The sequence below is a fragment of the Hypanus sabinus genome, chromosome 3, assembly GCF_030144855.1.
Source record: "Hypanus sabinus isolate sHypSab1 chromosome 3, sHypSab1.hap1, whole genome shotgun sequence".
NCBI lineage: Eukaryota > Metazoa > Chordata > Chondrichthyes > Myliobatiformes > Dasyatidae > Hypanus > Hypanus sabinus.
The window spans coordinates 164,375,109-164,384,388 of NC_082708.1; the positions used below are offsets into that span (position 1 = coordinate 164,375,109).

The following is a 9,280-nucleotide window of genomic DNA, read 5'->3' on the forward strand; positions in this document are numbered from 1 at the left end:
CTTGGTCAACACAGAGAAATGGAAGCTTGAAAGGATATCCACTGCAGCTCCTCCTGTTGATAACAAGAGATGGATGATATATGATAGCCTTGCCTAAGATAGTTACTAATCAAAAACAAATGTTATACTTATTCGGTTCAGCGTATCTCCCTCAGTCAAAACCACAACAAAAAAAAATCTAGTCACTTATTGAATTCTGTTCTGGGGCTACACTGTGTATCAAATAGCAATTTTCTATTATTTGGGATCTCCTGGAGCTTTGAAAGAATCATTGTATAAATGAGTTAAATTTTCTGAATAAATTTTAATTAATTTGAAATGTAAGTTTTCAGTCCAGGTCTGCGTTTTGAGGTTTAGCTGTTTTTGGGTACTGTTCGTACTTGTTATTTTATTTATATTTCATGAGTACGTCATCTTGGCTCAGTTAGCTGCACTTCTGCCTCCAAGCCAGAGGTTTTATGGGTTCCAGCCGCAGGCTGAGGTTTGAGGTTTACAACTGAGGTCGGCATTCCAGCACTGTGCCTCATAGTCAAAGACAACATCCCCCAAGCTCTCCCACCGGCCCGCCTCCACCCACACCCTCCTGCCCCATAATGAAGAGATGCTGAACCAAGATCCCACAAGTCTGTTCAAGTGGTTATCAACAGAGGCGTGACACTTAAATCGAAGGAAAGCAGCAATAACACAGCAGCCAACATGCTCTGGCCTCACCAAAACCACCAAAAAATAAGCAAGTATATTAAAATTTCACTGCTGTTTGTTGGATTGCCTGGCTGAAGAATGAATGTGCCTTTGTCTCAGTAATGAGCATCACCTCAAATTCGATTCATGTTCCAAAAAAGTTTGAGATCTTTCTGGCGTCATCTCTCTTCCTTCTCAGTCCTGAAGAAGGGTCTTGGCCCAAACCGTCAACTGTTTATTTTTTTCCACAGATGCTGCCTGGCCTTGCTGAATTCCGTCGGCATTCTGTGTGTGATGCTTTGGATTTCTAGTATCTGCAGACTTTCCTGTGTTTGATATCTTTTTTGGTTGAGATAAAAATCTTCAGGCAATTACTACATCAGTATGTCTTTCCACCCTATTGCATACCAGTCATGGGGCACTTCTGGTTTTCGAATTAAGAAGCAGAGAAAGAAGGAATCTTGCACTGGGACATGGTTTGTAAGCATTAAATGGTTTCAAAAATCTTTAACTCAGCAGCTGCATTCATTGGATCACTTGAGATGCCGTTCACCTTGGGCAATTGAGCAGACCCGATTGACTTCCGTTCTGTTGTGGACCTCCTCTGTTCCTAGGGCTTATGCTTTCACACCACCATCCTTCCAAGACAGAGTTAGAGCTCCCCAAGTCCTCACCTTCCACTCCACAAGCCTCTACATCCAGCAGATTGTTTGGTGCTCCAGATTCCGGCATTTGCATTGCGTTTCCCAGCTTTTGCCATTCATTTAAGTGGTGTAAAGCCAGCTGTGTTTTCTTGACTGATAAGTAAATTGAATATTGAAGACACTTTGGCCAGGATATCGGGGAAATAGAGACACAGTGTGAAAGAGACACAGCACAGAAACAGCCTCCCTCAGCACCCCGAGTCTCAGCTGATGATCAAGCACCTATTTATACTACACTAACCACCTGTTATTCTCTCCATTCCACCCACAGGTTCATTTACTCACCTACATCAGGAGTAATTTACAATGGCTACTATCAGCCCCTATAGCTTTGAATGTGGAGGGAAATCAGAAGAAAACCAAGCAGAGACAAGCGGACCATGTAACGTCTACCCAGACTGCTCTGGAGGTCATTCCGTTAGGTAAAGCTGCAGCTCTGTAAAAGCTTGGTTAGACTGCACGAGGAGAATAGTGTTCAGTTCTGGTCAGCTCATTTAAGGACCAGAATATCACTGTTCCCTCTAGACTGTGCGAGTGTGCAGTCACACAGTAACTTAAATGCCCCCACCCACACAGCCTTTGTTGCTGCTCAGCTGGAATATTCTTTTACTGCCTATAATGTAATATAATTATGAAATAGATTGTAATTAATTATATATTAATTGAAATGGGGACAAGTTCCCACTACCTATTAAATGCTCTCAATGGCATGTGCCTTAAGTAGCTCCTGATAACCAAGTCCAGCTCCTAGCCTTTACTACTTTACCCTGGCTTAGCTACTCACCTTCGTGGAACCATTTCTACTGACAGAAGTAGGGACAAGTATGGGTTATTGGTGCCTTAAAACCACTCGCTTTGGGCAGATGGGTCTCGTCAGCCATGGTCAGTAGCTCATCATGGAGAAGGAAAACTCTGATCTCGAACCTCTGCTGCCTTGTGGCTAAAACCACTCATGGGGAGAGCTTCAGGAGTAAACCCTGAGGGAAAAATCTAGAGATGGAGTCCCTAAGACATTGAGTTCTACACTGATGGGCAGCTCCTGTAGTGCTGCTGGTGTCAAACTGTGTCGGTCTCTGCTGTTCCTTTGGGTTCATCAGATGCGTGGAGAGGGGAGCTTGCTACATGGGAAACAGCTGGCTCTCCATATTGTACTGCTCCGGCTTGCGTATCTAGACAGCTAGGATGCAACCTCCATGGTTGACCATGATCGATGGAGGCCTATGTCTAATTAAGTGTTAATGAATGTGCAGGCGGAGTTAAGATGGCGCTAAAAGTCAACTCCTTTGCTTGCATCTTCGGAAACAGCTCTATTTCCATCCTTCATATCTTTATTTTTCCCTTTCAGGGTTCTTTCGAAGACCTTGATCTGGAGTTACACACAGACTTCGGTTCCTTGTGGGAATGGGACCCATTCTCGGGGTATCAGGACTGAGCATTATCCGACATGCCAAGGGTTCGGCCTGAGAGTCCTGCTCGTGTTTGGAAGCCTGAGATCTTGGGGCTCTGGAGATGGGTGTATCGAGGGTCGGTGTCACGGCAGAAGACTCATGTGTCGTCATAGGGGGGGCTGGAAAATCTTTCGCTGTGGGCCTAAAGACCCAAGGTCTTTGCGATCTTCAAGATCAGAGCTCGTAAAAAACGACTTTTAACTTCATAAACCAGCGGGTTATTATGTTTTCCTGCTCACTGTGAAAATGGGGGACACCTCCCTCTCACTTATTAGGGAGAGAGAGAACCTGTGGTGTGTCAAATGCCGGATGAAATGCAAAGTCTTTGGGGTAACAGCAAAATCTGTGTCTTTGCTATCGATGAGCTCACACTTGTGCTCGGGCGTGGTGCTGATGCTTGCTCTTTTTATGTCGGTGCGGGGAGGGGGATTGTTGCTCGCTGCCGCTGACACTGTGGGGGGGGGGCTTTGGGGTTCTCACATTTAACTGTCGTTCATTCTTTGGGGCACTTCTCTGTTTTTGTGGATGGTTGTGAAGAAAAAGCCTTTCAGAATGTATATTGCATATATTTCTCTGACGTTAAATTGGACCTTATCCATAAATTTTCGAAATAATAAACATACCCAACCTTTACTTTGAAACATTTAGAGCTTCAATGTATTTACAGTGTCAGTGTTTCAAGTTACAACACTGTTACTGGTTTTCTTTTTTTTGGTTCGGAACAAGAAGGCAGCGGGAGAGCACCTAAGGATTTTCAGCACGAAGACATTTTCAGTTCTCGGGGGAAGAGAGAGGCCAGACTGTGCAGGTGCATGACGTCAGCTAGTTGACCGCGAACAGCTTTAAAAAAAGGCAGCCACATCCAGCGGTGTGAGAGGCAGCAGAGTGAAAGGGCTTTGGCGGTAACGGGACGAGGTGAGGCAGTTGTTGATTGCAAAAGGAGGTAGTATGTGTGTGAGGCCGGTTTTCTGTGCTCGGTGTCAGATGTGAGAGGTCCTGGAGTCTCCCGGCATCCCGGACGGCCACATCTGCACCCAGTGCATCAAGATGCAACTCCTAAGGGACCATGTTAGGGAACTGGAGCTGCAGTTCGATGACCTTCGTCTGGTCAGGGAGAGTGAGGGAGGTGATAGAGGAGTTACAGACAGGTGGTCACGGGGGACAGAGAAATGGGTAGCAGTCAGGAGAGGGAAGGGGAAGAGTCAGATGCTAGAGAGTACCCTTGTGGCTGTACCCCTTGACAATAAGTACTCCTGTTTGAGTACTGTTGGGGGTTACAGCCTACCTGGGGAAAGCAACAGTGGCCGTGCCTCTGGCACAGAGTCTAGCCCTGTGGCTCAGAAGGGTAGGGAAAGGAAGAGGAAGGCAGTAGTGATAGGGGACTCTATAGTCAGGGGGTCAGATAGGTGATTCTGTGGATGCAGGAAAGAAACTCGGATGGTAGTTTGCCTCCCAGGTTCCAGGGTCCGGGATGTTTCTGATCGCGTCCAAGATATCCTGTGGTGGGAGGGAGAACAGCCTGAGGTCGTGGTACATATTGGTACCAATGACATAGGTAGGAAAAGGGAGGTCCTGAAAGAAGACTACAGGGAGTTAGGAAGGAAGTTGAAAAGCAGGACCTCAAAGGTAGTAATCTCGGGATTACTGCCTGTGCCACGCGACAGTGACAATAGGAATAGAATGGGTAGAGAATAAATGCGTGACTGAGGGAATGGAGCAGGGGGCAGGGATTCAGATTTCTGGATCATTGGGACCTCTTTCTGGGCGGGTGTGACCTGTACAAAAAGGACGGGTTGCTCTTGAATCCCAGGGGGACCAATATCCTGGCGGGCAGGTTTGATAGAGCTGTTAGGGAGGGTTTAAACTAGGTTAGCAGGGGGGTGGGAATCAGAATGTGAATGCAGAGATTAAGGTAGAAGGACAAGGGCATGATGCTAAGAGTTCTGAGTTGATGAGGAAGGACAGGCAGGGGATGAAACATAATTGTAGCCAGTTAAAGGGGTTGAAATGTGTCTATTTCAATGCTAGGAGTATTAGGAACAAGGAGGATGAACTTAGAGCATGGATTAGTACGTGGAACTATGATGTTTGGCCGTTACTGAAACTTGGTTGGAGGAAGGGCAGGATTGGATGGTGCTGGTCCTGGGGTTCAAGTGCTTTAAAAGGAATAGGATGGGAGGTAGGAAAGGGGGTGGGAGTGGCATTGCTGGTCAGGGATAGTATCATGGCTATAGAAAGGGAGGACGCTGCAGAGGGAGTGTCCACGGAGTCAGTCTGGGTGGAAGTCAGAAATAGGAAGGGATCAATCACTGTGCTGGGAGTAGTCTGTAGGCCCCCAAATAGTCCTCGGGACACCGAGGAGCAGTTAAGTAGGGAAATTTTAGAATGGTGCAGGAAATACAGGGTAGTAGTTATGGGTGATTTCAACTTCCCTCATATTGACTGGCACCTCCTGAGTGCAAGGGGGATAGATGGGGCTGAATTTGTCAGGTGTGTTCAAAAAGGATTTCTGACACAGTACGTGGACCAGCCGACGAGAGGAAACGCTATACTGGATCTAGTTCTGGGTAATGAACCTGGTCAGGTGACAGACCTCTTGGTGGGGGAGCATTTTGGTGAGAGTGACCACAACTCCCTTAGCTTCAGCACAGCTATGGAAAGAAATAAAATCAGATGAAATGGTAAAGTGCTTAACTGGGAAAGGGCTAACTTTGAAGGGATGAGGCAGGAACTAGCGGGAGTAAATTGGAAACAGATGTTCAAAGGGGAAAGCACAGAAGTAACGTGGAAGAAGTTTAGGCACAACTTGAGCTGGGTTCAGGATAGGTTTGTCCCACTGAGGCAAGGAAAAGTGATAGGAACCGTGGCTGACGAAACACGTGAGGCAACTCGTCAAGAGGAACAAGGAAGCATATGTTAGATAGAAGAAGCAGGAAGCAGGAGGGGCTCATGAGGAATATAGGGTAGCCAGGAAGGAGCTAAAGAAAGGACTTAGGAGCGCTCAAAGGGGGCATGAGAAAGCCTTGGCATGTAGGATTAAGGAGAACCCCAAGGCATTCTATGCGTATGTGAAGAACAGGAGGATGATGAGAACAAAGGTGGGACCGCTAAAGGATAAAGAGGGCAACATGTGCCTGGAAGTGGAGGAGGTTGGGGAGGTCCTAAATGAATACTTTGCTTCAGTATCAACAAGTGTAAAGGATCTTGATCAGGATGTGGTCAAAGTAGAGCGGGCCTGTGTGCTGGACAACGTAGGGATTACGGTAGAAGTGCTGGATCTTCTTAAAAACATCAAGATTGATAAATCCCCAGGGCTGGATATAATACACCCCAGGTTGTTGTGGGAATTGAGAGAAGAGATCGCAGGAGCGTTAGCTATGGTCTTTGAATCCTCTTTGGCTGCAGGGGAAGTGCCGGAGGACTGGAGAATGGCAAATGTAGTTCCCTTGTTTAAAAAAGGTAATAGGGAGAATCCTGGGAACTATAGACTGGTGAGTCTTACGTCGGTAGTCTGCAAACTACTGGAAAGGATTCTTAAGGATAGGATCTATGAGCATTTGGAGAAGTACAGTCTACTCAGAGATAGTCAACATGGCTTTGTGAAGGGAAGGTCATGCCTCACGAGCCTGATTGAGTTTTTTGAAGTGGTAACAAAAGAAATTGATGAGGGTAGGGTAGAGGATGTGGTCTACATAGACTTCAGCAAGGCACTTGACAAGGTCCCTCATGAGAGACTCATCCAGACAGTCATGAGGCATGGGATAAGAGGAACCTTGGCTGTTTGGATAAAAAATTGGCTTAAAGGAAGAAAGCAGAGGGTAGTTGTAAAAGGAAAGTATTCTGCCTGGAGGTCGGTGACTAGTGGAGTGCTGCAGGGATCTGTCCTGAGACCCCTGCAATTTGTGATTTTTATAAATGACCTGGATGTAGAGGCGGAAAGATGGGTGAGTAAGTTTGCGGATGACACAAAGATTGGAGGAGTTGTGGACGGAGCTGCAGGTTGTCGAAGGTTACAAGAGGATATAGACAGGCTACAGAGTTGGGAAAAAAAATGGCAGATGGAATTCAATCCAGATTAGTGTGAGGTGATGCATTTTGGAAGGACAAACCAGAAGACTGAGTACAGGATTAATGGTCAGTTACTTAAGAGTGTGGATGAACAAAGGGACCTTGGGATTCAAATCCATACATCCCTGAAGGTCGCTGCGCAGGTTGATAGGGTAGTTAGGAAAGCCTATGGGATGTTAGGCTTCATTAACAGGAGGATTGAGTTCAAGAGTAGAGAGGTCATGTTGCACCTCTACAAATCTCTGGTGAGACCACACTTAGAGTATTGTGTTCAGTTCTGGTCACCTCATTATAGGAAGGATGTGGAAACTATGGAGAGGGTGCAGAGGAGATTTACCAGGATGTTGCCTGGTTTGGAGAACAAGTCATATGAAGCAAGGTTAGCAGAGCTGGGACTTTTCTCTTTGGAGCGTAGAAGAATGAGAGCGGACTTGATAGAGGCCTACAAGATTATGAGAGGCATAGATAGGGTGGATAGTCAGTACCTGTTTCCCAGAGCACCAATAGCAAACACCAGAGAGCATATGTATAAAATTAAGGGAGGGAAGTTTAGGGGAGAAATCAGGGGTAAGTTTTTTACACAGAGGATTGTGAGTGCCTGGAATGACTTGCCAGGGATGGTGGTGGAGGCTAAAACATTAGGGGTATTTAAGAGCCTCTCGGACAGGCACATGGATGAAAGAAAAATAGAGGGTTATGGGGTAGTGTGGGTTTAGTACTTTTTTTTAAAGGATTATATGGGTTGGCACAACTTGGAGGGCTGAAGGGCCTGTACTGTGCTGTAGTGTTCTATGGTTCTATGGTTACAAATTGTAATAATGAAACACAGAATGGAAGTCGATAGGGCTTGGCAATAGCACTTAATGAAGTGATAAAGAAAATGATCTGCTTGCATCGATAGGTTCAGATTTCGATATTTCAACTTTTATTTGATTCATTCAACATGTGTGTAATCACTTGGATAATAGATTTCCTGACGATGAGTTCAGTGAATGGTAAGCTTTTGACCATGTTGCTATTGCAAATGCAATCAAATTTGAATTTGGAGAAGATAATGTTTTACGACTGACAAAATCTACTCAGCTACTATTACAAACCACAACAAAAGTGTTCCCTCAAAAATATCGCAGCAATACTGTGATTTCAAATCTGTCGCTTCTGAGAAAGTTAAGACTGGTTTACTTCAGCTTTTCACTGATATGATGAATTATTATTATTATATGCTTAGAAACAAAGAGTTCTTGTTGGCTTTGTTGGAACATTTCAAACTTCAAGTGCTGAATGTGAATGTGGAATCACTCTTATGAATTCAATCAACTGTAAATCCAGAAACAGACTAGAAAGGGAACATTTAGATAATCTAATGAAGAGTAAAACACGTCTTTCATCTGGATGTGTTTATAGACAATGAATTTGTAATAAAGATAGATGAGAAAAAAGTTAATGAAACATGGAAGATTTTCTTTACTGTACTTTATTTCATTATATCCTTCAATTAATAAATATTCAAAAGTATATGATTTTCCTATTTTTATTCTAAATATTCATAGTATGCATATTACAAAGAATAACATTTAAAATGCAAAGCATTTTTCAGGCTGTGTGAAGATTTCCTGCTCAGAGCAATGATTGGTCCATCCTGCACAAGGACTTCCAAGTCCCTTTGCAGCACTGATTTTTGAATTTTCTCCCTGTTTATAAGATAGTTTACACCTTTATTCCTTCTACTAAAGTGTACGACTGTACACTTTCCAATAGTATATTCCATCTGATACTTCTTAGCCCATTCTCCCAATCTGTGTGAGCCCTTCTGAAGACTCTCTGCTTCTTCAACACTATCTGCTCTTCCACCAATCTTTGTATCATCTGCAAACTTCATCAATACTGTCATCCAAATCATTGACATATAATATGAAAAGAAGCAGTCACAATACAAACACCAGTAGTACTGGCAGCCAACCAGAATAGGTCCCCTTTATTTTCATTATTTGCTAGCATCCTCGCTAGTATCTTTCCTGTCTTATTAAGCAGCCTCCTGTGCAGCACCTTGTCAAAGACCTTCTGAAAAGCCAAGTAAACAACATCAACTAACGCCTGCTTGTTATTTTCACAAAGAATTCCAATAGGTTTGTCAGGCAAACTTTCCTCTTTAGGAAACCATGCTGATTTTGGCGTAGTTTATCACGTGCCTCCAGGTATCCCAAAGCCTTATTCTTAACAATGGATTCCAACATCTTTCCAATCACTGAAGTCAGGCTAACTGGCCTATAATTCCTTTTCTTCTGCCTCTTTCACTTCTTACAGAGCGGAGCGACATTCACAATTTTCCAGTCCACCAGAACCAATCCAGAATTTAGTGATTCTTGAAAGATCATTACT

General features: G+C 44.4%; 1 long non-coding RNA gene across 1 annotated transcript in view; it reads left to right on the forward strand.

The window, feature by feature from the left end:
* Window positions 1-3,269, forward strand: part of LOC132391866 (uncharacterized) — a 57,769-nt gene extending 54,500 nt beyond the window's left edge. The window contains exons 4-5 of the long non-coding RNA XR_009511362.1: window positions 1,657-1,807; window positions 2,731-3,269. This is a non-coding gene — a long non-coding RNA (uncharacterized LOC132391866). The remainder of the gene's footprint in view (window positions 1-1,656; window positions 1,808-2,730) is intronic.
* Window positions 3,270-9,280: the final 6,011 nt, after the last annotated feature.